This window comes from Manis javanica, chromosome X (genome assembly GCF_040802235.1).
Source record: "Manis javanica isolate MJ-LG chromosome X, MJ_LKY, whole genome shotgun sequence".
NCBI lineage: Eukaryota > Metazoa > Chordata > Mammalia > Pholidota > Manidae > Manis > Manis javanica.
The window spans coordinates 132,404,133-132,431,872 of NC_133174.1; positions in this window are offsets into that span (position 1 = coordinate 132,404,133).

The window sequence follows — 27,740 nt, forward strand, 5'->3', positions numbered from 1 at the left end:
ATAGGTTAAATCAATGGTAATAAAAGAAAGACAGCTTTCTAATGAGAGTCCGTGATTTGGTGGCTGATTGTAATGACTAAAAGGTGTAAAAACCATGTAGTACCTAACATAATTACTACATTATAACTCAGCATTATTGCACCACTGAAAAACATAAATGCACACTAGTTATCTTCATGAAAATAAGGAGAGGGACTAGATTTTTCTATTTCCAGTTCAATAAGATTCTCATTTCACCAACGAATACCCCTAAAATGAAAGAAGAGAAAACTTAGAAGACAAAAATGTTTTCCCCTTTCTGCAGTTCCTAACAATGAAATTCAAATTGGTACTGAGGATGCTGACTGTATCTGCCCAACCAATTGGAGTTGTTCTTCATAACAATTTTCAATGATCTAATGAGAAGCCTAACCAAAGCTCACTGCCTTGACCCTCTCCTTGGGAAACTGACATATATTTAAAGATTCAAAATTTAAAAAAAAACACATAGCCTCTTAGCTGACAATTGAATAATATACATACTACAGGTGGTTACAATTTTCCTCATCTTGGTATCTTATTTTTATTTCATGTAATTTGTCTAATGCCTGCAGTGTAGTTGAATTTCTCTGAGCCTAGGCTCTACAGTCAATCTTCAGACATCTCCAAGTTAGAACTTTTCCAAGCTATGTGACCTGGGGGCATGCTTAACCTATGTAGTAGTTTCTCCATGTGAAAAAATAGCTAAAATAATACCAGTCTCTGCTGGTGACTGGGTACATTAAATGTGTTGAACCAGTATGTGCTATTGTAGGGTCCAAGGGCAGGCCACACCAAGGTGTGCCATTCTGACAATGCAGATTATGTCAGAACTGAAAATAATCGAGGCCCAAAAGACCCAGAAACTTTAACCTTCCCCCATCTCAACTGCATAAAAACAATTTAGAGTGAGGAACTGCTCCAAGAGGAGAACTATCACCATAAATAACTACAATATAATGTGAGCTAGGGGAGGTAGATGGGGAGGCACCCAGCAAAGTCTGTTAAAATGCCTTTGTCCCACTGTTTCTGCATGGCCCATCAAGCATTTGTTCACCAAACAGATTCATATTTCTTTCAAATTTCTGTGAATTGTTTTCCTTCCCTTCCCCCTCTCCTTAGTTTAGGATGACATATATACCTCACTATGCCTGTCTTTGGAACCCATGGCTTCCCTATATGGAAATAATTAAACTTTGTTTTTTTCTCCTGTTAATCTGTCTCATGTTAATTTGATTCTTAAACCAGCTAGAAGAACGTGGAAGGGTAGAGGAAAATTCTTCCTTCCCAACACTATTGATGGCTCATACCAGCTCATGAGAGGCAAGTGTGTGCATTTCACCCCAACCTCATGTTCATGGTGAAAGCAGTTCCATCTTGGAATTCTCCAAGTGCTACAAGTAGCGTGTTTAGCTGCAGAAAACTAGATGTTAAATATCTGCTAGCACACCATTGATTAATATATTTAAAATTGTGCAGAACAGAGTGGTTAGATAAACAAGACAATCATGTATATTGGCTCTCAGAATATTATAACTGGAGGGGACTAGAGAGATTTATTCACTACCAAAAATGTAGTGTCTACTAAACATCAGACATTTACTTGGGTGGCAAAAGATGGATCCTGAATACATGGAGCTTGCTTACATTGTATTAGGGCAGAAAGAAAATAAATTAATACAATATATAATGTGTCACATGAGATAAATGCTCTAGAAAATACTATAATACAGGAAGATGGGGGTAGGGAGATTTTTTAGCAGAGTAGCCATCATGGAATGCCTCAATGAAAAGGTGGCATTTAAGAAAAGATGAAAATTTAGTAAGGAACCAAATCCTGAGGATATCTTGGGGAAGAATATTCTAGGCACAGGGAACAGCAAATGCAAAGGCTCTGAGGTAGAAGCATGCCTAAAATGTTTTTAAAAAAAGTAAACAAAAACAAAAACAAAAAACCAAAGAGGCTACGTGTAGTCAAAGTAGGAGAAAAGTAGCAGAAAATGAGTTTAGAGAGGAAAAACAGTTTTTTTTGTTGTAGTAATGTTTTTTTTTCATTTATTTTGTTTTTTAGTCAAGTGCAAAGACACTGAAAATTTTCAACAGAGAAGAGCCATTTTCTGACCTGTATTTTAACAGAGGTATTTGGGTTTCAGTGTTGAAAATAATCTGTGAAGGGTGGCAAGGGAAGAAAAAGGGATGGCATTTAGAAGGTTGATTGCAATGATCAGGGTCTGAGATGACAATTCCTCTGATAAGAAGGAAAAAAATGGTGAGGAAAATAGACAGATGTAGATAATTCTATTGCAGAACCATTATTAAACATTTTTGGCTCAAATTTGCATTTTATTCATTTTGTCTCACAAATTCCTCTTAAATATCTGAAAAACATGATGAGCAACTACTTGGTTGCCTTGGTTTTGTTATACTTGAAAGGAGATTCACATTTGCCTATTGATGACATTTAAAATCATGTAATTGCCTGCAAATAAAACAATGTAGTTGGCCCAGGAATGAATTTCAGCTTCATTTGATATTTTTCTAAATCCAAATACTGTTTCCTTAAAAATTATTTTTCTCTTGAGAAATGCTTCCACGTCATCAGTACAATCTTAATGTTGTCAAGATCACTGTCATCAATACATTTTGATCACATTTCAGAATGATATTCCCATTAGTATTTCATATCAACTATCAGGGAAGTGTCAGGTAGCTAGGCAGACATGAGTGGGTCCCACCCTGTCCTGGACAAGGACCTCTCCCTCTCCGCAGGTTGGCCGCAAGCGTACTAAGACCCAGACAGTGACCTGGAGATACCTCGAAGTTCATTTTACCATAATTATAATAAATTTATGTTGCAGTTTTGCCCCCACCTCAACCCTGTGTTTTGTTCAGGTACTTATGGGTAAGCACCTATGCACTAGAAAAGTTATATAACCTGAAACTGTCAATCAACATGTCAATGAAATGACATAAGATGTGGGGAGGGACTTTCCACCATTTTAAAAGTCAAGCCTAATCCTAATAGCGGGGCTGCTTCTGGTTTTCAGACATCCCACTATCCACCCTTCTTGAGGGTACTTTTGCTTTTCTTAATAAGCTCCTCCCACTCAAGAATCTTCTATGTCTATCTCTGGATTGAATCCTATCCTTCTAGAAGACAAGGACCGAGAAAACAACACATTCAACAAGTGTGGGTAAAATTGTAATATTTCCAGAATCTCTCTCATGGCCTTAGTGCATCTCCATATCAATAGGTGTTTCCAAGGGGTGGAGAGAAGTAGTCCATATCCATATCAACAGGTGATTACAAGGGTGGGAGGGGGGCGAGGGTATAACCGGATGGGAGAAGTTTGGTGGGGTCCATTTTGCAGCTGGGTGGTGAGAAACACTGGTGAGCATAAGTGGACAACTTCTTATAAGCAATAAATGGGGTTCTCCCACTTTATTTCTCCCTTTGACTGATTTCAGCTTCAAAGGTTATATGCCCCAGGCTGGGAACATATTTTCCCCCCGAGTTACAACCAGTAACAGCAAGACTCAGGGTATTTTTCTTAGGTATGTTCCAGCCATTTAATTTGATTCCTTAACTTATTCAAAGGAATTTTCCCAAAGATGCTCAATAAGTAAATTTTGATTTTTATAATAAAAGGGAAGGAAAATATGAGAGCAATTAATCAAAATAAAAAATAAAGTGTGTGGGGAAAAGTGAAAGCGTGGAGATGGATAATGCAATCCCCTTGTTTTCCAAACATATAATAATTATAATTAATTTTTGGCAGTAGATGTGAAACATATGATATAAGCATGAACTCTTTGAGGGTAGGAGTTATTTCTCATTCATTATTTTATCTTCTGCCCCTAGTGTTAGGAATGTTAGGTAGAAAGATAGACGTGAGCAGCTGGGAAGGGGGAAGATAAGGTTCAAGGAAAAACCACCCAAACGGTCCACATGAAGACAACAAAGGCTTTGCAGGGAGATAACGTCTTGCCTACTGGGACCAGGCCAAATGAGTCCCCACCAGGCCCCAATGCAGATGCAACTGAACAAAATGACGAACTGCCCAAACCACACCTCCTCATAATCTCATTAAAGTAAAACCGCAGTTTTACTTCCCTCCATCCCATGGGATTTTCTGTGTGCATTTTGAGGAAAGACATGCACACCAAGAGGAATGGGTGTATAACTAGAGCTATCAATCAAGTGATCTCACCCTGCCAATCAAAGGACATGCCTTCCAGGTTAGGTCATGATAAATAGAACCTACCCTAAAAGTTCAGCGTCTTTGTCTACCTTCACTCTGGCCCACTCCTCCCTGTAGTGTATTCAAATAAAACTTTCCCTCTGCTTTACTATTGTGTCCCCACCTTTAAATTCTTTGTTGTGGTGAGGACAAGGAACAAGGGGAATGAACTCAACCCGTAACACTAGCACACTGCAACTGACCCCCCTTGTATTTCTTGGAGGGACAATGTGTATTTTTTTCCAACACTACCAAGCAGTTCTACAACACCAGCTGGGTTTCTACAATTCAATTCTGACACTATCACAGTGTGTCAGATACCACTAGTTGGACTTTCAGAAGCCAATCTCACGATCAGGTTGTCACCCCCTCAGATTTGCTTAATTTGCTATAGCAGTTGACAGAGCTCAGAGAAATGTTCATTTATGCTTACCAGTTCATTATAAAGGATACAGATGAACAGCTAGATGAAGAAGGACACAGGGCGGGGTCAAAAAATGTCCTAAGCAGGACACACCACCCTCCTATCTTGTGAAAGCTTGTCAACATGAAAGCTCCCCAACTATTCTTTCAAGAGTTTTTAAGAAGTTTGATCTGCAGCCCATCTCCAGTTCTCAGAGGTCAAGGAGTGGGGCTGAAAGTTCCAACCCTCTAGTCATTTGGTCTTTCTGGTGACCAGTCCCATCCTGAGGCTATCTAAGGACACCACTCTAAATTGCCAATTAGCATAAGATCAAAAGGGGCTCCTATGAATGACAAAAAACACGTATATCATGCAGTAAATCCTGAAGGTTTAAGGAGCTTTGTGCCAGGAGCCAGGAACAAAGACCAAATATATTTACCACAGTATATTTTAAAGAGAGAGAGAGAGAGAGAGGGAAAGAACCCAAATAACCACCAAACCAATTGTTTGTTATCTGTTACTATTGCTGGGTCATGCACTCTGTTAAAAATGGGACAAATGCTATCAATCATTTCACCATTAAAAAAGAGGACTTACACAAAAAATTGTGCATGCATTTTCATAGAGTTCTTAAGGATCAAGAATTTTCTCTACTCATTAATTCATTTGTAATATAGTTATGGGGGAAAAAGTTGTCAGACACTGAACTATGCATTTAAGATCCAATAAATGTATAGTCAAATGTTGCAATAAGTAAAATTGAAAATTTAAAGGTTTAGAGAAAGAAGAACAAGAGGAACAACTTTATATTGGGAGGGGGAATGTCAGGGACAATGTGACTAAGTAAAATGGTTTTTAAAAGGAAGAATCAGTAGGAGTTAGCTGAGGAAATTTAAAGGATGGGGAGAGGAGGCCGAGAGCATGTAGACAGAGGGTGATACATTAGGGAAAGAGCTGAAGCAGGAATCAAATGGCATGCAATAGCCACACACCAAGCATGACTCCAGGAAGTGGCATTATGCTTTCTGTCACTATAGGTTAGTTTTGCATTTGTAGACTCTATATAAAAGGACTCTTTAATAGGTGCTCTGTTGTGTCTGTCTTTCACTCACAAAATATTTTTGAGATTCACTGTATGTCTGGGGAGAGGAAATCCCGGGGCAAAATAACTTTAAAGTGAAATCAGTCAAAGGGAGAAATAAAGTTTAAAACCTGTTTATTGCTTACAAACTGCAGTCCAGGGCCATCTCTTCCTCTTACTGCTGCAGAAGCAAGCCAGGACCTCCCCTAACCTCTCAGGTTCAGATAAACCCTGGTTGCCCAGGTAATTACCCATTGATATGGAGATGAACTTCTCTCCACCCCTGAGACACGCCTGTTGATGTCCAGATGCACTAAAGCCAGGTGAGATATCCTGGAAATATTTTACCCACATTCATCCATGTGGCTGTGTCAATGTTTATTTTTAATTACTGGATGTATCCCACTGTATGACTCTCCCATAATTCATTTATACATTTTCCTGTTATTCCACATTTGAACTGTTTCTAGTGGGAGAAAAATATGAATAAAGCTACCATCATCATTTCCATATAGATTTTTCAGTGGATGTTTTCATTCATTTGGGTAAATATCTAGAAGTAGGATTACTGAATATTAGGTAAATGCATGTCTAACTTAATAAGAAACTGCCAAACTGCTTTCTAAAGTGGTTATATCATTTTATACAACCCCCAGCAAATTGTTGGGGTTCAAGTTGCTCTACATCCTGAAGTACTTAGAATTAAAAAGCTTTTTACTTTGACCATTCTTGTTGTGTTGCGGTTATTTCATTACAGTTTTAATTTTCATTTACTTTATGACTAATGATGTTGAGCATAGTTTCGTGTGCTCACTAGTGTGAGTAAAATTGCAATATTTCCAAAGTCTCTCACCTGGCCTTAGTCTCCATATCAGTAGGTGTTTCCAAGAGGTGGAGAGAAGTAGTCCATCTCCATATCAATAATGGATTACATGGGGGAAACGAGGACATATCTGGACTGGAGAGGTTAGGTGGGACCCCTTTTTGCAGCCAGGTCATGAGAGACACAGGCAAGCAGTAGTGGACGACTGCTTGTAACAATAAATGGGTTTCTCCCACGTTATTTCTCCCTTTGACTGACTTCAGTTTCAAAGGTAATTTGCCTCAGGCTGGGAGACAGATTTTCACCCTGGAGTTACAACTGGCCACTTACCTTTTTGTGACATATCTGTTTAAATATTTTGTCTATTTTAAATGGCTTGACATTTTATGAGTTGTATGTGTTTCTTCATAACCTACATACCAGTCCTTTGTCAGACATATGTGCTATAAATACAGTCTCTGTTGCTGTATGTTGTCTATTTATTGCTCTGTCTTGAATAAGAAAACTCTGCCTGCAATTAAGTTTCACACATACTCTCTAAAGTTTTCTTCTAAAAGCTTTACAGACTAAGGTTTTATATTTTGGTTTAAAATACATCTAAAATTAGTGTTTATATATTGTAGTGAGACTCAAAAGCATATTTCTTAAATAGATATCAAGTTGTTATATCATTATTTATTAAAAAATAATTTGATCTTCTCAATGTAGAGTTTTGGATAATTTGCTGAAATAAAAAGACCATTTAAGTGCAGATCTATTACTGTTTCATTTACCTATTCCTTACATTCTTATGCCTGTATCATTCTATCATAATTACATAATTGTAATCATAATTGCGGGGGCCCGGCCTACGGCCGAGGCTGAGCCCCATTCTAGCTGGACAACGCCCTAAAGATGGCGCCTGCTTCCTGCTCACCACCCTTTCCCCTCTTCCCTGTTGGGGATTGGCCCAGCAGACTTCCGTACCTGTGCACAGCTCGTGCTGCCCGCTTAGAGTGGCGCGTGACACCTATCCGCTTAAAGGTCATGCATGATACTGTCCCGGATTGGTTGGGTGACTGAATATAAGGGAGCCCGCTGGGAGGGAGGAGAGGTTCCCGACAACTGCTGTAACTGCCGCGAGAGATTAGACAATAAAGCCTAGAGAAGAATCAAGACCTTGGGCGTGTTGCTTCGGTCCCTGAAGGGTCGCGACAATAATAACTAATTAGATATAGTTATATATATAACATAATTACTATAATTTTATAGTAAGTTCTAAAATCAGTATCACTCTTCTAAATCTGTTGTTGTTTTCCAAATTGCTTTATATATCCCAGGTCTTTCCATTTCCATATTAATTTTGGAATCACTTTGCTTATTTCTACCAGGAAACCTGATGGGATTATGACAGAGATTTAAATGAATATACAGAAAAATTCAGAAAGAAATGACACATTAAAAATATTGGGTCTTCCAACCCATGAACAATGGTGATCCTTTCATTTGGATCTCTTACTAAAATTTCTGTGAGCAGTATTTTGTACTTTTTCAGTGAAGTTCTTACACATAATTGGTTAAAATTTTCCCTAGTTATTTTATATTTTTGATACTATTATTAATGAATATTTTCCATATCTGTTTCTTCTAATACTGTATAAAGATACAATAAAATTTGTGTATTGACTTTTTAGCAAACTTAGTAAATAGGATCATTAGTTCTCAATAGGTTTTTATAAAGTACCTTAGGATTTTCTATATAAACATTCATGCCTCCACAGATAGACAGTATTACTTTTTGATTCCATTACATATGCTTTTGTTTCTTTGACTTGCATATTGATATGGCTAAGATCTCCAACTGAATGTTGAATAAACTCATAAGTGTTGTTCTTTTTCTTGATCTCATGAAGAAAGTTAAATTTTCACCATTAAATATTAGCAGCTGTAGCTTTTATTGTGCATTCCCTTAATCAAGATAAAGAGGTCTCTTTATATTTCTAATTTGCTGAAGGTTTTTGTCACAAATTCATATTTAATTCTGATGTACAACTTTCCTGATCTATTGAGATGATTATGTTTTTTCCTTTAAACAATATGATAAATTACATTGGTATTTTAATAATCTTTTAATTTTAGAATAGTTCTATATTTACAGAAAGTTGTAAAGATAATACAGAAAGTTCTGCAATACCCCACAACAAATTTCTCCTACTGATTTTAAAAATTTTTTCCAGCTTTATTGAGATATAATTGACATATAACATGTAGCTTAAGGTATACAATATGATTTGATACACATATATATTGCAAATTGATTTACTACAATAAGGTTAATTAACCCCCCATCATATAATATAATTACCATTGTTTTGTGTGGTGATAATATTTTAGGTCTATTCTTATAGGAACTTTCAATTATGTAATACAGTATAGTTACCTATAGTCACCATGCTATACAACAAATCCCAAGAAATTATTTATTTTATAATTGGAAGTCTGTACCAACATCTCCCCATTTCCCCTACTCCCAAACCCTGGCAACCACTATTCAATTCTCTATGAGTTTTCTCTTTAAGATTCCACATGTAAGTGCTATCATATAGTATTTGTCTTTGTCTGACTTACATAAGTCATATGTAATGCCTTCAAGGTGCATCCATGTTGTCAAAAAGGCAGATTCCTTCCTTTTTATGGCTGAATAGTATTCCATTACATATATCTACACATACACACACACACTTGTACATACATATACTGTTTCCATGTTTTGACTTTGTGAATAATGCTACAATGAACATGTGAGTACAGATAACCCTTTGAGACAGTGACTTGATTTCCTTCAGCTGTATACCTAGAAGTGGGTTGGCTGGATTATATGGTAGTAGTATTTTAATTTTTTAGGAAACTCCACACTGTTTTCTCTAATGGCTGCACCAATTTCCATTCCTACCAACAGTGCATGAGGGTTCTTTCTTCACATTCTCTCCAGCATTTTTTGTCTCTTGCCTTTTTGATATAATGGCCATTTTAACAGGTGTGAGGTGATATCTCACTGTGGTTTCGATTTGCATTTCCCTGATGATTAGTGATTTAGAGCATCTTTTCATGTGCCTGTTGGCCATCTGTATGTCTTCTTTAGAAAAATATCTATTCAAGTCATTTGCCCATTTTTTAATTGAATTATTTGTTCTTGTACTTTATATTGAGTGGTAGGCGTTCCTTATGTATCTTGGATATTAACCTTTTATCAGATAGACAGTTTGCAAATATTTTCTGCAACTCTGCAGTTGCCTTTTCAAATTTTGTTGCTTGATTCCTTTCACGTGCAGAAACTTCTTAGTTTGATGTAGTCCCATTTACATTTGCATTTGTTGCTTGTGCTTTTGGTGTCATATCCAAGTAACTGTTGCCAAGACCAATGTCAGGGAGCTTCTTCCTATTTATTTCTAGAAGGTTTATGGTTTCAGGGTTTACATTTAAGTCTTTAACCCATTTTGATTCGACTTTAGTAAGTGGTACAAGATAGGGGTCTAATTTCATTCTTTTGCATGTGAATATCCAGTGTTCCCAGAATCATTTGCTAAAGAGAATCTCCTTCACACATTGAGTATTCTTGGTTTCCTTGTCAAATACTAGTTGGTTATACATTCTTTCAGTTATTTCTGCATTCTTGACTCTATTCCACTGGTCTATGTGCTTGTTTTTATACCAGTTACCTTATCATTTCAATTATTATACCTGTGTAATAAAGCATGAAATCAAGAAATGCAGGGTGGGGTTGGAGGCTAGGTCTTTGGGAACTTGCCTGAATCCTGGGACTTCAGAGGCCTGCCGAGTGCTGGGGCTGGCCTAGAGTGTGGATTCGTGGGGGCCTGCCTGGAGTTTCAGGCTGCAGAGCTTGGTCTGCCTCTGGGACAGGCAAGAAGCTGGGGTGACAAGAGCTGGCCTGATGGCTGAGCCAGGCTGAGATCCTGGGTTCAAGGAAGCCCACCTGGAGCCTGGGTTGTTGGGAGCTGGGTAGACCTACCTGGAGCTATAGGAACTGCCCAGGGCCATGGGTGCCTGATGGGCTGGAAGCCTGATCCAACAGGGGCTTCCTGGGGTGGCAGGAGCTGGCTGGCACTTGGGTGAGTCAGGGGCCTGGATCTGTGGAAGCCTGCTAAAAGGCTGGTACCATGGGAGCCATCTGGGGCCATAAGAGTTGTCCTGGTACTGAGGTCCAGAAGGAAGTCTGAAGCAGCTTACTTCACTCTCCTTCCTCCACCAGGAGAGTGTCTCTGTCCATGCTGGGATGCCCAGGCTTGAAGGAGTAGTGACACAGGTAATGTTAATATACCTTCTCTACTTTCCTGAATGTGTCTCTTCTTTTTCTCTGCTTTACCTAAGTGTTATAATCCTTCACCTGGCATCATTAGCTATTGTGATGGTATTTCCATATACAGATAGTTGTTTAAATGGATGTTTCTGGGAGGGACAGGTGCTAGAAATTCCTATACTCCATCTTGCTGATGTCAGTCACTTCTCATATTGTTAACATATTAGAATAGTATAATTGTCACATGAAATGAACCAATATTGGGATATTTTTACTACTTAAAGGCCATATATTATTTTAAATTTCCTTGTTTTTTCCCTAGTGTCCTTTTTCTGTTCTAGGATCCCACCTAGACAAGATATTATATTTAGTCCTCATGTTTCCTGAGGCTCCTCAAGAGTGATAGTTTCTAAGACATTCCTGTTTTTCAGCTGTTTCCCCCTTTGTTTGATTTAGGATAGTTTCTTTTGATATATCTTCAAGCTTACTGATCTTTATTCAACAGTTTTGAATCTGCTTATAAGCCTATCAACTCATTTATTTTTCATTTCAGTTATTGTATTTTTCAGCTCTAGCATTTCCATTTGGTTCTTGTTTTATATTTGTAACATTTTCCTTATTATGTTCATATTTCCTTAAAATCCTTGATCATATTTATTATAATGACTTTAAAGTCTGTCTACTTCATCCTATCTATTATTTCTGTGTCTGCTTTATGTGATTTTTCTCCTGTTTATGTGTTACATTTCCCTGCTTCATCACATATTTCCTAATTTTTGATTGGTTGTTTGACACTGTTGGGTTATTAGCTATCTAGATTTTTCTTTATTCCTTCACAAAGAGTTACTATTTTTTAAAGTATTTGTGCATCAACCTGATTCTTTTGACACTTATTTTTAAGTGTTGTTAGAGTGAGTCAAAAGAATTTTTTACTTTAAGGATATTTTGGGTATACTTTTGAGGCCCTACCATTCTGGTTTCTTTACTGAATGCATTGGGTGCTGAAAGAGGCTCCTTCCACTCTAGCTGTTGAAATCTCTCTCAGACCTATGTGAGTTCTGTTAATTGTTCAAAATACAGCATCTTGGCAGTTGTCCTCTGTCTGGCCTCATGGAAATTTATCCTATAAATGTTCCATGTAACATTCAAAGATCCAAGGGAATCTATATGCAGATTTTTGGAGCTTTTTGCCGATGTAGTCCTTTTCTCCCCAGTAATCTTCCCCACACATTCTACTTGGTGAGCTTCTGAGCTCAGCACCCTCAACTCAGTATGACCTCTCCCTGCACAAAAGCCCTGAAACTACCTCCCAGGAGAAATCTTGGGTGATCATGACTCACCTCATTAGTTTCCCTTTTCTCAGTGATTACTCTCCTTAACTGCCTGCTTTCTAGTGGCTGAAAGCTTATTTAATATGCTTTTTTCTATTTTATTAGGTTGTATTTTTTAACAGAAGGAAAAAATTTCTGGAACCAAAAACTTTGCCATGGCTCAATAAATTATCTTAATGAATATTATGTAGGTTAAAGATATATTATACATACTGTCTGACTTATTAGAAAGGAAAGCATAACATTAATCATTATCTGAGATTACAGATGAAAATTAGATCTGTCCTAGGAAATCCAAGATAAAACCTTACTTTATTTAAAAAAAAGATTATGTCACTATTGCATAGAAAATAAAATAGTAAGAATAAGAGTGTAAACAGGTAAACTAGTTAGAACACTACAGACACGATTATGGCTTAGACTTTGCTAATATTTGTAGAAATGGTAGAGAAGTGAATATATTTGAGAAAGTTTGGAGATTGACATATGTTACACATGAACTGAATGGTCAAAGATAGATGAAGAAAAGAAGCCAAGCAAAGATTAAAGTTTCTCAATTATGCATACTGGAATAACATGTTTTCATTTACTGACATGGAAAATAATTTAGAGGGGAAGATGATTATTTCAGTATTGGACATATTGAATTATATATGAGGTATCATAGTGTGTGTGAATGTCTAAGGGTGTAAAGATTGGACAAGGTTTAGTAAAATCAGAGGAGCCTAGTGAGGAAATGAGAACAAGGCTTGGAAGGAAGAAGTTTATTATACTCACAGGTGCCAAGGGGTGGTGGGTGAGGGGACAGTGGCTGTCACTGCACACAATTTAGGGCCATAGTGGAAGCACAGGGTTTTGATCAGGTGACAGAGACAGGAAATGGGAAAGTCTAAGCCAGAGCCTTTCATGGGGCTGCCATGGAAAAGGTAAGGCAAAAGATTAGAACAGTTTAGAGTTGGCCAATACAATCCCAGAGTGCCTTGCGCTCTAGTGATGCTCTGCATTGCCTGATACCTAGCTATGACTTAGGAAATATTATTATTGGTGTGTGATAGTTAGGTAAGGAGGTAGTTGGGGCTGTAGCCTGAGGATTGGTTGATTTTGCTCCCATCCTTTGCTAACTCTAAGAATTGACTAGCCCAGCAAGATTTTTAAGATGTCAAAAGATCACAAGATAAAGAAAATAAAAAGAATATGATTAGTACAATAAAGATATTCAAGTTTTAAGATCTGAGGAAAGATCAGGAATTCATATATAAACTTTCAGCACATGGCTTTCAGCTTGAAATTGAAGCCACAGAAGAATATGAGATGACCTAAAAAGAGTAAAAAAAAAAAAAAAAGGGTGGGGAGTGCCATGGCACAAAGAGAAGTATAAGTGACTTTTTCAAAAACTTAGGGCTGGGCAGCAAATAGAGAGGGTAGTAGTTAGAAGATTGGTCAAACAACTTTTAAATTGGTTAAATCATACCATGTACTGAAATGCTGATGCAAAGGATCCTATATACAGAGAGAGGTTGAACATGTAAGAGAAATAGGATAAAATATTCCTAAATACTGAAGGGTATAAGGTCAAGAACCCATGTAGAAAAATAAGGACAGGAAGTGAGATGCTTTCTCTGTTGCAGAGGCAGCAAATCATGACAGCTGAGACTAGAGTTTAGGATCTGAAGATGAGCTGCTCTTTCCAAATCAAAACTCCTAACACTTTTTATGTAACTTCGGGCAAGTTAATTAATCTATGTGTGCATCAGTACTCCCATGGGTGAAAGGAAGCAATAATAATAGAAGTAACCACACTAGACTGTTATAACTATTGAATGAAAAATTTCTCAGTTCATGCCTGTGTTTATATAACCAGACACACACAGTGCATGACATAGAGCCTTGCAGTTAGTAAATTTTAGATATTATTATACAATAGGAGGGAAGAGAGTATTCATACATTGCAAACATACTAGCCTGATTTAAAATTTGAGGCCACTTACTTACTAAGTATATTCACTAATTATTTTACTTACACTCTTTAGAAAGCTGGAATACTTAGCATAATACCCTCTAGATCCATCCATGTTGTTACAGAGGGCAGGATTTCTTTCTTTTTTATGGCTGAATAATATTCTGTTGTGTATATGTACCACATTGTCTTTATCCATTCATCTATTGATGGACACTTTGGTTGCTCCCATACCTAGGCTATTGTAAACTGTGCAGTGATAAACATAGGGGTGCATATCTCCTTCTGAGTTAGGGATTTTTTTTTCTTTGGGTATTATGCTAAGTGAAATAAGCCAGGCAGAGAAAGACAATTACCATATGATTCTGCATTTTGCAGAGTATAAAACCTAAACAAAATGACCAAAACAGCAGTAGACTCATCGACACTGAGAAGTGACTGTTAGTTACCACAGGGGAGTGACTGGAGTGGGTGAGTGATGAGGGGGAGGGGGAGGGTGATAAAGGGGGCACAAAAATTCTCAATCATAATATAAGATGGTCACAGGGACAGAAATACAGTATGGAGAGTATAGTCAATGATTCTTCAACATATTCCTATGTTGACAGACAGTAACATCACTAGTGGGGGTGTGGATATAATAATTTGGGTAACTGCTGAACCACTGTGTTGTATACTTGAAACCAATATAAGATTGTGTATCGATAGACAAAGATGGTGGCATGAAAAGTGAGGCAGAAATCTCCTCCCAAAACCACATATAATACAAAAATAAAGCAAATACAACTAATCCTAAAACAGTGACCAGAAATAAGATTGCACCAGCCAGCATACATCTGGGAAAAGATAACATATTATGGAAAAGGGTAAAGTAACAAAGCTGTGATCTGGCAGGATCTTAGTACTCCCCCCACCCCAGCTCAGCAGTGTGAGGAGGAGAAACAGAGTGGGGAGGGCATAGAAGCCCAGGACTACTAAATACCTAGCCCTGGAGATCTACTCCAGGAGCACAAACTCACATTGCATGGTGCTCTGGAGATTAGAGGGCTTGAAAAGCAAAGTCCAGCTGCTTGTGGAGAACAGGTTCCCACAACTGGCTGCTCTGAGACAGAAGAAAGGCAGGCACTTTGAAAGACTTCCAAATAGTAAGAGGGCTGCTAAATAGGCAAGAATAATACAGAGCTTGCTGCTCAGGAGAAGGAACAGGTGAACAAAATCATCCCCACACACTCAGCCCAGCAGGTTGGGAACTTTCAGAAGCTTCAGGAGCTCCATCCACCTCACTGGCAATGCAGCCCTGAAGCACCCCCACCGCAATAAGCAGCCTGCATGCAGCTCCTTCCTCCCTGCCGGCACCTATGCACAAAACTGCTGTCCCCGCCATCACTCCAGGCCAGCTGGAGGGCAGCCCTGCCTTCAGCAACTACAGGAGCTTAATGCAGAGGCTGCTCCCTGTGCATGACAGTGAAGGCAGGCACTGCATCCAGGAAGCAGGAAAGAACTCTGTCCTGTTGTCAGGCATCTGCACAGCTTGCCTGCAATCCCCTCCATTGCTCCAGGCAAGCAAATGGGCAGCCCCACCTACAGCAACTTAAGGGCTTAACACAGAGGCTTCCCCATGTATGCAGCTTACCGCCCTGACAGTGGAGGCAGGCACTGTGGCTGGGAAGCAGGAAAGAGCTCTCTCCTTTGGGTAGTCACCGGCACCACTCACCTGCAACCACTGCCATCACTCCAGGATTATGAGAAGAACTTTGTTCAATCAAAAATCCTTCAAACACAAGAAAGAGGGCTCAGTGACACTGGAATTACCAATCTTCTTGAAAAACAATTAAAAATAAAAGTCATAAGCATGCTAAAAGAGGTATAGAAAAATATTCAAAACCTAAGGAATGAATTCCAGAGACAGACATGTTCAAGAATACAGTAGCTGAAATGAAACATACAATGGAAGGATTTAAGACCAGATTAGATGAGGTAAAGGAATTTGCACAGAGACCTGAAAGAAATGAGGAAGCTGCCAATGCTGTTATTTAGAAAAAGACTGTTCCGGAGATATGAACAGTGAGAGCAATGGTCCTGAGATGGGAACATGTGTGCAGTGTTTAATAGCAACAAGGCCTTTGCAACTGGAGAAAAACAAGAGGAGAAAGGTAAAAGATGAGGTCAGAGAAGTAGTGGAAACACAGATTTGTAGGACATTTTATGCCAAAGTAGGGCTTTTATTATTGACTTTTAGTTTGATTTAAATGGGAGGCCATTGGAGAATTTTAGCAGAGGCATCACATGATTTGTCTTGCATTTTAAGGACAATTCTGTTTTCTGAAAATGTAGAGCAAAAGAGGAAGTAGGGAGCACAGTGAATAGGTGGTTGCATCAGTTGGGATGAGAGATGATGAATGACTAATGGCAGATAGATCTGGGTTAGAGTGTCAGCCATGGTGAGAATTGATGGATTTTGACCATTATACACATCTTTCTATAATCTGGACCTGACATATTTCTCCACTATCAATTCCTAGCATGTCTTACCCAATGATAATAACATCAACAATAATAAAAGCTACTTCAGTGCATATTATGTTCCAGACAATTTTCTAAGCAGTCATGGAATAGGTGAAGAGAAGTGAAGAGAAATAACATTTTTCACACCTGTATTTGGACTGCTGTGTATAAGACTCTCTCTCCCATGAGACTGGGAGCTCCACAAAATTAAAAGCCATGTCTTATAATCTTCACACCTCCTACAGTGTGTAGAATAGTGCCCTGAATGTACTATTTATATAATCAATATTCATGTGTTCATTCATAAAGATTGAGAGATTAATGAAAGAAATTCTCCACATCCAGCATGCTAAAAAAGAGATGGGCACTGTAGAAAATGATGTGAACCCAAGGATATTAGGGGTTGGTATCATAATCCAATTTCACAAAATTTAGTAATTGGCACAGAATACTAGCTATTTCACCAGTTTTCCCTCAGAATAGGCTGGTACAGCACCACATAACTCTCCTTCACAGTACTTAACACAGTTACAGGTTTACAAGTATGTGTGTGACACTAATGTGTGATCAATGTCTGGATCCTTCACAAGATTGTAAATTCCATGAGAACAGAAACCACAACTGATTTTGACGTTTTATCCCAAAGCATAGTATGTCACGTGGCCTATGATAACCATTTGATATTTATTAACTAAATGGGAAAGGGTAACAGTAATGAAGTTTTACTGTGAGCTAAACTTTTTCCCAGTATTTGAGAAATAGTGTCATTTAATCTTCACAACCCCATTAAGTATATACCCTTTTATAAACATTTTACTGTCTTAAATGAATTATCATTAATTATTAATTATTTAGATATTTTTATTTTACTATCTTCAATGACTTAATAAATACAATGATGAAAATCATTACTGAGGAGGAGGTTATGCTCATAGCATAGCCACACACAAGTGTGTGCTTGTGTACCCCAAAAGTGATCCATATATTAATAATAAATCTCTCTGCAGTGCATAGTAAAGAATCCAATTATGCTGTCTCCTAAAATAAGTTATGAATTGTTTGCTTTTCAACTGATACTTTGTTTCATCTAAGGGATTCCAAAAGCAATGATCTGATGGCTTTGTTCAACCAATTAGCATGTTTAATTAAATTGATAAAATTTGTTTTTCACAACTCATTGATGTAACCTAAGAAGATTTCAAACAGAAGAAATATATGCTTGTGACTAACTTTTCAGGTCAAGGTCTCTTTTGATGGCATCATAACTACAAGTTCAGCTCTCTTTTTTGCCATTATATCATTATAATGCTTTAAACTTGGATATTCATTTTTCTACAAATTAATTCACACAATTAATCTCATTGAATAATGTACTTAATTATATGTCTATTAAATTTTTATAATCAGAATGAATAATAAGGTTTATTCTAAACAAGTAGAAGTTCATGCAATTAAAATATATAGCTGTTGCAGTAAGTCAGTCTCATACCCATCCTGGTGAACAACACTATAATTAAAGTACAATGTGGCACTTTTGGGTCAGACTGTGAAATTTGTCAGCACAAAACTGTATTCTTATATTTAAACTGTAAAACTACTTGGAAGAAAGGAAAGGGAAATATCACATCGCTTTTCCCTTTTAGTTCTTAGAGAAGGACAATATTCAACATTACTACATTTTCCTAAGAGATGGCTTTCTAGGTTAATGTGACAAAAAGAAAGAAACTAAGAATCTGGAGATATTTTGAAGTCTGGTAGTAGTTTAGTGTTAAGATACTATTGTCAATCCCTTGACCTCATGTTCACACCCTGTTTGGATTCTGTGGCTTGAGAAAACAGTACTGTAGCTAACAGAGACCCTGGACCAGGGAGGACTTCTCACCATTTTCCTGCCAGTTCTGTTTTCATCATCACGGTTGTATCCATCTCTTATCAATGGGGGGAGTCGAGTCATAAGGCAGCAGATTTTATGTTTATCTCAGATGAAGACTGTGCCTTGTTCCATGCTTCTCAGTCTCTTTTAGGTCTTTTCCCAAGTAGATCTATCCAACAGTAGAACATGCCACCCTGGGAAATAGTACACTTTAAATTGATATGTTTAAGCAGAGGATGAATTTGTGAACAGCCATCTGAGATGTATGGCATAATTTTGTACTGGATGCATGGTTAATACAGATGATCAGTAAGATTTCTGTAATTATATGAATTGTTATTTAAAAGTCCCCACAGAGGTAAAGATTTATAAAGTATGGCTACCAAAGAAGATTATTTTTCCATGCTTCTTTCTAATGGCTAGATTCTCACCATTATCAAGTCCCCACCACATACCCCTTTACAGTTACTGTCCATCAGCATAGTAAGGTGCTGTAGAATCACTACTTGTCTTCTCTGTGCTATACTGCCTTCCCCATGCCCCCCCTATATTATGTGTACTAATCATAATGCCTCTTTTTCCCCTTATTCCTCCCTTCCCACCCATCTTCCCCAGTCCCTTTCCCTTTGGTAACTGTTAGTCCATGCTTGGGTTCTGTAAGTCTGCTGCTGTTTTGTTCCTTTGGTTTTTTTCTTTGTACTTATACTCCACAGATGAGTGAAATCATCTGACCCTTGTCTTTCTCCACCTGGCTTATTTCACTGAGCATAATACCCTCTAGCTCCATCCATGTTGTTGCAAATGGTAGGATTTGTTTTCTTCTTATGGCTGAATAATACTCCATTGTGTATATGTACCACATCTTCTTTATCCATTCATCTACTGATGGACCCTTAGGTTGCTTCCATTTCTTGGCTATTGTAAAGACTGCTATGATAAACATCGGGGTGCCTATGTCTTTTTCAAAATGGGCTGCTGTATTTTTAGGGCAAATTCTTAGGAGTGGAATTCCTGGGTCAAATGGTATTTATTTCTACTTTTTGTTTGTTGAGGAACCTCCATACTGCTTTCCACAATGGTTGAACTACTTTACATTCCCACCAGCAGTGCAGGAGGGTCCCCTTTCTCCACATCCTCCCAACATTTGTTTTTGTTTGTCTTTTGGATGGTGGCCATCCTGACTGGTGTGAGGTGATATCTCATTGTGGTTTTAATTTGCATTTCTCGGATGATTAGCGATGTGGAGCATCTTTTCATGTGCCTGTTGGCCATCTGAATTTCTTCTTTGGAGAAGCATCTGTTCAGATCCTCTGCCCATTTTTTAATTAACTTATTTGCTCTTTGTTTGTTGAGGTGTGTAAGCTCTTTATATAATTTGGATGTCAACCCCTTATCAGATATGTCATTTATGAATATATTCTCCCATACTGTAGGATGCCTTTTTGTTCTACTGATGGTGTCCTTTGCTGTACAGAAGCCTTTTAGTTTGATATAGTCCCACTTGTTCATTTTTGCTTTTGTTTCCCTTGCCTGCAGAGATATGTTCATGAAGAAGCTGTTCATGTTTATATTCAAGAGAGTTTTGCCTATGTTTTCTCCTAAGAGTTTTATGTTTTTATGACTTACATTCAGGTCTTTGATCCATTTCGAGTTTACTTTTGTGTATGGAGTTGGACAATATCCCAGTTTTATTCTCTTACATGCAGCTGCCAAGTTTTGCCAACACCAGGTGTTGAAGAGGCTGTCATTTCCCCATTGTATATCCATGGCTCCTTTATCATATATTAATTGACCATATATGCTTGGGTTTATATCTGGACTCTCTATTCTGTTCCACTGGTCTATGGGTCTCTTCTTGGTTGAGGAATCTTGTTGATAATTTTTTTCCAGTCATAGAACATACAGACTGAGTATCAGCATCAGCCTGAAAATAACATTGGAACACATTCCACTAATCCATATCCTCCCTCAATGTTGGCCAAATCTTCCTTGGGGCATCATAAAAATATGGCACTTAGACATATGGTTAAGGTTATCAATATGTAAAATCATAATATATTTTAACAATAATAGACTTGAAAATCAAGACTGTTGTTCAAAATTTTGACTTACATATGTTTCATCATTAGGAGCTATCTTCACATATCTAACCCAAAATCTTACATCTGAACTTAAGGTAAAAAATATAAGATAACTATCTTTCTACATACTGTATTCCTTAACATAGGAGCCTTTTAACCAAATAAAACAATTTTTGTACCTTTTTTCAATCATATAAATCTCTGTTTATGATCCCCAAAGTGAATAAAGGATTTGAGCAGTAGTGAATGAAGCCATTGAGCTTGATGAATTATTTCTTTGATATAACATTCTAAATAATTGCTTCCCCCCTTAAAAAGTCAATTATAAAACCTCTACCTGAAGGAAATATAATCTGAGACTAAAAGGAATTATTTTATTTTTAAGGCAAAATCAGCTTATATCTAAGTATTGAATAACTTTAGTTTCCCACTTTTTAATGCCTTGTGCCATATTTTTATCCTTTTATTTTCCACTGGAATATGTGACAAAGGAACCAAGAGATATCACAGCTATGAATCACAGCACAGAAAAAGTACTCATTTAAAATGCATCATAATTGGGTTTGAAAAACAAAGGTCCCAACTACATTTATAAAAAAATTAGATTTTAAGTTGGTGCCTAGTTGTTTTGGGTGTGAATTATAAGGCAATGCTTGTTTCTGTTCTTATAATTTAATGAGAATTCAATGTAAGTTTTTTAATTTATGAGTGTCAAATTCTTTTTTATTTGACTTTCATACATTTTTTATGTTTTAGGACTGGTGATCCCTCATAGCAAATTTGAATAAGACCTAATTAACCTAGATTTGCATTGGCAATATCCTTATACAAGAAAAGCTCATAAGAAATGTATAGGTTGATTAAATTTCCTGTTGTGCATTCTTCAAAATACACCAACAAGAAAATTGATAATGCAACATAATATGAACCTGAGTAGAAAATAAAAGAAGTCTTGATTATACCATGTTGAACTGCAAAATAGTGTGTGTATCACACAAAGGATGATATCAGTGTATGTAGCCACTGCAAGCTAGGTCTATAATTAGCAGTGGCCCATGTACTAATTTTGCTGTACTTGAGTTGAACTAATTAAACATCCTCTTAAAAACTGTTTCAGACCCCTGACTCGAGCTGCTTCAAGTTAATGTCTTTTTACTTTAGATAGTAGTGAGCTTTAGAGCTCAAAATGCCATACTCTGTGTCCCAGTATATTTAAAGGTTGAAACAATTCGTGAGCCATGATTTACTTTAAAAATTTTCTCTCATATAAAAATATAGAAATGGGGGGAAAATTTAGTGATAATGTTTGATATGTTGATCTAGGTGACGGCTACATGAACATATACGTATGTCAAAATGCATCAAGCTGTACAGTAAGATTGGTGAATGTTATTGTATGTATCTAAAAATATAAAAATAAAAAACAAAAATATAAGAAGGGATTAACTAACCACATATATATACAGGATTGTAAAAAATAAACATGGACATGGGGGGGCAGAGCCAAGATGGCAGCATGAGTAGTTCAGTTGAAATCTCCTCCCAAAAACATATATATTTATGAAAATACAATAAATACAACTATTACTAAAAGAGACACCAGTGGATACAGTACAATAGCCAGGATACATCTACATCTGCGAGAACTCAACATCACATGAAGGGGGTAAAATACAGGCCGTACCCAGGTGGGACCCAAACGCCGCACCCCAGAACCCAGTGAGAAGAAAGGAATCAGAATGGGGAGGGAGTGAAAGCCCAGGACTGCTGAACAACCAGCTCTAGAAATCTGCACCTGGAGCGCAGACACAAGGTGCACAGGGTGCTGGATAGCAGAGAAACAGAAAAGCAAAACCTCTGGGCAGGTCCCTGCAACTGGCACCCCTGAGACAAAAGAAAAGCGAGTGCTTTTTGCAAGTCTTAAAGAGACAGGGACCCCACAGCTGAACAAAGTTCTCCCGGCACACTTAGCCAGCAGCTGGCAATCCAGGGGAACTTTAGGCGCCCTAACCCCCTGGGTGGCAGTGCAGCTCTGAAGCCACTAAGGGCACTAAGCATCCGGCCAGTCATTCCCCCAACCAGTGCAGGCCCCGACACACCAACCCAGTACTCGGAGAATGGCAGTGCATGCTAGGGGCAGTGGTGACAGAGGGGACAGGAAGCGACCCACGTGCACCGGCGGTGCCAGAGGGGACTGGGAGTGGCCCGTGTGAGCGTGCTGCCACAGCAACTGAGCAGCCCGGGAGCAGCCTGCATGTGCCGGCTGCCGCAGCACCAGACAGGACCGAGGGAGGTCCGCGCAAGCCCGAAGCGGGGGCAACTGAGCGGCCCGGGAGTGGCCAGTGTGCGCTGGTGACTGCAGTGCCAGAGGGGCCCAGGAGAGGTCCACGTGAGCCCACGGCAGAAGCAACCGAGAGGCCCAGGAGCGGCCAGTGCATACCAGTGGTGGCGGCACCAGAGGGGCATGTGAGAGGCCCGTACACACCTGGAGCAATGCCAGAAGGAGCAACTGCACTCCCAGAAGCGGACTGGAATCCCAGCCTGACACACAGCCGCCCAGGCCAGACCCAAAGGCCGATGCCGATGCCGGCACACAGCTCCCCGGCATGCCTGCCACTTCCTGCAGGGCTCTGGGCTGCTCTGATGGAGACCCCGCCCACAGTAGCTTAGGGGATAAACCCGGTGCTGCTCCAGGAGTGCGGGTAACTGACACAGGCAGCAGAGAAGAGCAAGGCATCCAGCAAGCAGGAAAGGATTTCTTTTCCCAGCTGACACACCCACAACTTGCCTACAGCCACTGCTATCACCATGAAAAGGCAGAAAAATTTAGTGCAGTCCAAAATAGTCCAGACAACCCCTAAGAGATGATCTGCAGAGACAGACCTAACCAGTCTCCCTGTAAAAGAATTGAAAATAAAAATCATAAACATGCTGATGGATCAGCAGAGAAATATGCAAGAGCTAAAGGAGCAAGTACAGAGGGAGACTACAGAAGTAAAACAATCTCTGGAAGGACTTAAAAGCAGAATGAGTGGGATGCAAGAGGCCATTAATGGACTACAAACCAGAGAACAGGAATACATAGAAGCTGATACAGAGAGAGATAAAAGGATCTCCAGGAATGAAACAATATTAAGAGAACTGTGTGACCAATCCAAATGGAACAATATCGGCATTATAGGGAGACCAGAAGAAGAAGAGAGAGAAAAAGGGATAGAAAGTGCCTTGAAGAAATAATTGCTGAGAACTTCCCCAAACTGGGGGAGGAAATAGTTGCTAAGACCATGGAGGCACACAGAACTCCCAAAAGAAGGGACCCACAGAGGACAACACCAAGACACGTAATAATTAAAATGGCAAAGATCAAGGACAAGGATAGAGTATTAAAGGCACTCAGAGAGAGAAAAAAGGTAACATACAAGGGAAAACCCATCAAGTTATGATCAGACATTTCAACAGAAACCGTACAGACCAGAAGAGAATGGCATGATATATTTAATGCAATGAAACAGAAGGGCCTTGAACCAAGGATACTGTATCCAGCACGATTATCATTTAAATATGAAGGAGGGACTAAACAATTTCCAGACAAGCAAAAGTTGAGGGAATTTGCCTCTTACAAACCACCTCTACAGGATATTTTATAGGGATTGATCTAGATAGGAGGACTCCTAAAAAGAGCACAGAACAAAACACACAACATAAGAAGAATGGAGGAAGAAGAATAAGAAGGGAGAGAAATAAAGAATCATCAGACTGTGTTTATAGTAGCTCAAAAAATTTAGTTAAGTTAGACAGTAAGGTAGTAAAGGAGCTAACCTTGAACCTTTAGTAGCCATAAACTTAAAGCCTCCAATGGCAATAAGTACATACCTTTCAATAATCACCCTAAATGTAAATGGACTTAATGCACCAATCAAAAGACACAGAGTAATAGAATGGATAAAAAAGCAAGACCCATCTATATGCTGCTTACAAGAGACTCAACTCAAACCCAAAGATATGCACAGATTAAAAGTCAAGGGATGGAAAAGATATTTCATGCAAACAACAGGGAGAAAAAAAGCAAGTGTTGCAGTAATCGTATAAGACAAAACAGACTTCAAAACAAACAAAGTAACAAGAGATAAAGAAGGATATTACATAATGATAAAGGGCTCAGTCCAACAAGAGGATATAGTCATTATAAACATGTATGTACTCAATACAGGAGCACCAACATATGTGAAACAAATACTAACAGAATTAAAGGAGGAAATAGAATGCAATGCATTCATTTTGGAAGACTTCAACACACCACTCATTCCAAAGGACAGATCCACCAGACAGAAAATAAGTAAGGACACAGAGGCACTGAACAACACACTAGACCAGATGGACCTAATAGACATCTATAGAACTCTACATCCAAAAGCAACAGGATACACATTCTTCCCAAGTGCACATGGAACATTCTCCAGAATAGACCACATACAAGGCCACAAAAGGAACCTCAGTAAATTTCAAAAGCCTGAAATCCTACCAACCAACTTTTCATACCACAAAGGTAAAAAACTAGAAATAAATAGTACAAAGAAAGCAAAAAGACTCACAAATAAATGGAGGCCTAACAACATCCTTCTAAATAATCAATGGGTCAATGACCAAATCAAAATGGAGATCCAGCAATATATGGAAACAAATGACAACAACAACACAAGCTCCAACTTCTGTGGGATGCAGCAAAAGCAGTCTTAAGAGCAAAGTACATAGCAATCCAGCCATATTTAAAGAAGGAAGAACAATCCCAAATGAATACTCTAACACCACAATTATCGAAACTGGAAAAAGAAGAACAAATGAGGCCTAAAGTCAGCAGAAGGAGGGACATAATAAAGATCAGAGAAGAAATAAACAAAATTGAGAGGAATAAAACAATACCAAAAATCAACGAAACCAAGAGCTGGTTCTTTGAGAAAATAAACAAAATAGATAAGCCTCTAGCCAAACTTAGTAAGAGAAAAAGAGAATCAACACAAATAAACAGAATCAGAAATGAGAACGGAAAAATCATGACAGACTCCACAGAAATACAAAGAATTATTAAAGACTACTATGAAAACCTATATGCCAACAAGCTGGAAAACCTAGAAGAAATGGACAACTTCCTAGAAAAATACAACCACCCAAGACTGACCAAGGAAGAAACACAAAAGTTAAACAAACCAATTACAAGCACAGAAATTGAAACGGTAATCAAAAAACTACCCAAGAACAAAACTCCGGGGCCGGACGGATTTACCTCGGAATTTTATCAAACATACAGAGAAGACATAATACCCATTCTCCTTAAAGTTTTCCAAAAAATAGAAGAGGAGGGAATACTCCCAAACTCATTCTATGAAGCCAACATCACCCTAATACCAAAACCAGGCAACTACCCCACAAAAAGGAAAACTACAGACCAATATCCCTGATGAACGTAGATGCAAAAATACTCAACAAAATATTAGCAAACCGAATTCAAAAATACCTCAAGAGGATCATATGCCATGACCAAGTGGGATTCATCCCAGGGATGCAAGGATGGTACAACATTTGAAAATTCATCAACATCATCCACCACATCAACAAAAAGTAGGACAAAAACTACATGATCATCTCCATAGATGCTGAAAAAGCATTCGACAAAATTCAACATCCATTCATGATAAAAACTCTCAGCAAAATGGGAATAGAGGGCAAGTACCTCAACATAATAAAGGCCATATATGATAAACCCACAGCCAGCATTATACTGAACAGCGAGAAGCTGAAAGCATTTCCACTGAGATCGGGAACCAGACAGGGATGCCCACTCTCCCCACTGTTATTTAACATAGTACTGGAGGTCCTAGCCACGGCAATCAGACAAAACAAAGAAATACAAGAAATCCAGATTGGTAAAGAAGATGTCAAACTGTCACTATTTGCAGATGACATGATATTGTACATAAAAACCCTAAAGACTCCACTGCAAAACTACTAGAACTGATATTGGAATTCAGCAAAGTTGCAGGATACAAAATTAACACACAGAAATCTGTAGCTTTCCTATACACTAACAATGAACCAATAGAAAGAGAAATCAGGAAAACAATTCCATTCACAATTGCATCAAAAAGAATAAAATACCTAGGAATAAACCTAACCAAAGAAGTGAAAGACCTATACACTGAAAACTACAAGTCACTCTTAAGAGAAATAAAAGGGGACACTAACAAATGGAAACTCATCCCATGCTCATGGCTAGGAAGAATTAATATCATCAAAATGGCCATCCTGCCCAAAGCAATATACAGACTTGATGCAATCCCTATCAAATTACCAGCAACATTCTTCAATGAACTGGAACAAATAATTCAAAAATTCATATGGAAACACCTAAGACCCCGAATGGCTAAAGCAATCCTGAGAGGGAAGAATAAAGTAGGGGGGAATCTCACTCCCCAACTTCAAGCTCTACTACAAAGCCACAGTAATCAAGACAATTTGGTACTGGCACAAGAACAGAACCACAGACCAATGGAACAGAATAGAGACTCCAAACATTAACCCAAATATATATGGTCAACTAATATTCGATAAAGGGGCCATGGACATACAATGGGGAAATGACAGTCTCTTCAACAGATGGTGCTGGCAAAACTGGACAGCTACATGTATGAGAATGAAACTGGACCATTGTCTAACCCCATACACAAAAGTAAATCAAAACGGGTCAAAGAACTGAATGTAAGTCATGAAAACATAAAACTCTTGGAAAAAAACATAGGCAAAAACCTCTTAGACATAAACATGAGTGACCTCTTCTTGAACATATCTCCCCGGGCAAGGAAAACAACAGCAAAAATGAGTAAGTGGGACTACATTAAGCTGAAAAGCTTCTGCACAGCAAAAGACACCATCAATAGAACAAAAAGGAACCCTACAGTATGGGAGAATATATTTGAAAATGACAGATCCGATAAAGCCTTGACATCCAGAATATATAAAGAGCTCACACGCCTCAACAAACAAAACACAAATAACCCAATTAAAAAATGGGCAGAGGAACTGAACAGACAGTTCTCTAAAAAAGAAATACAGATGGCCAAGAGACACATGAAAAG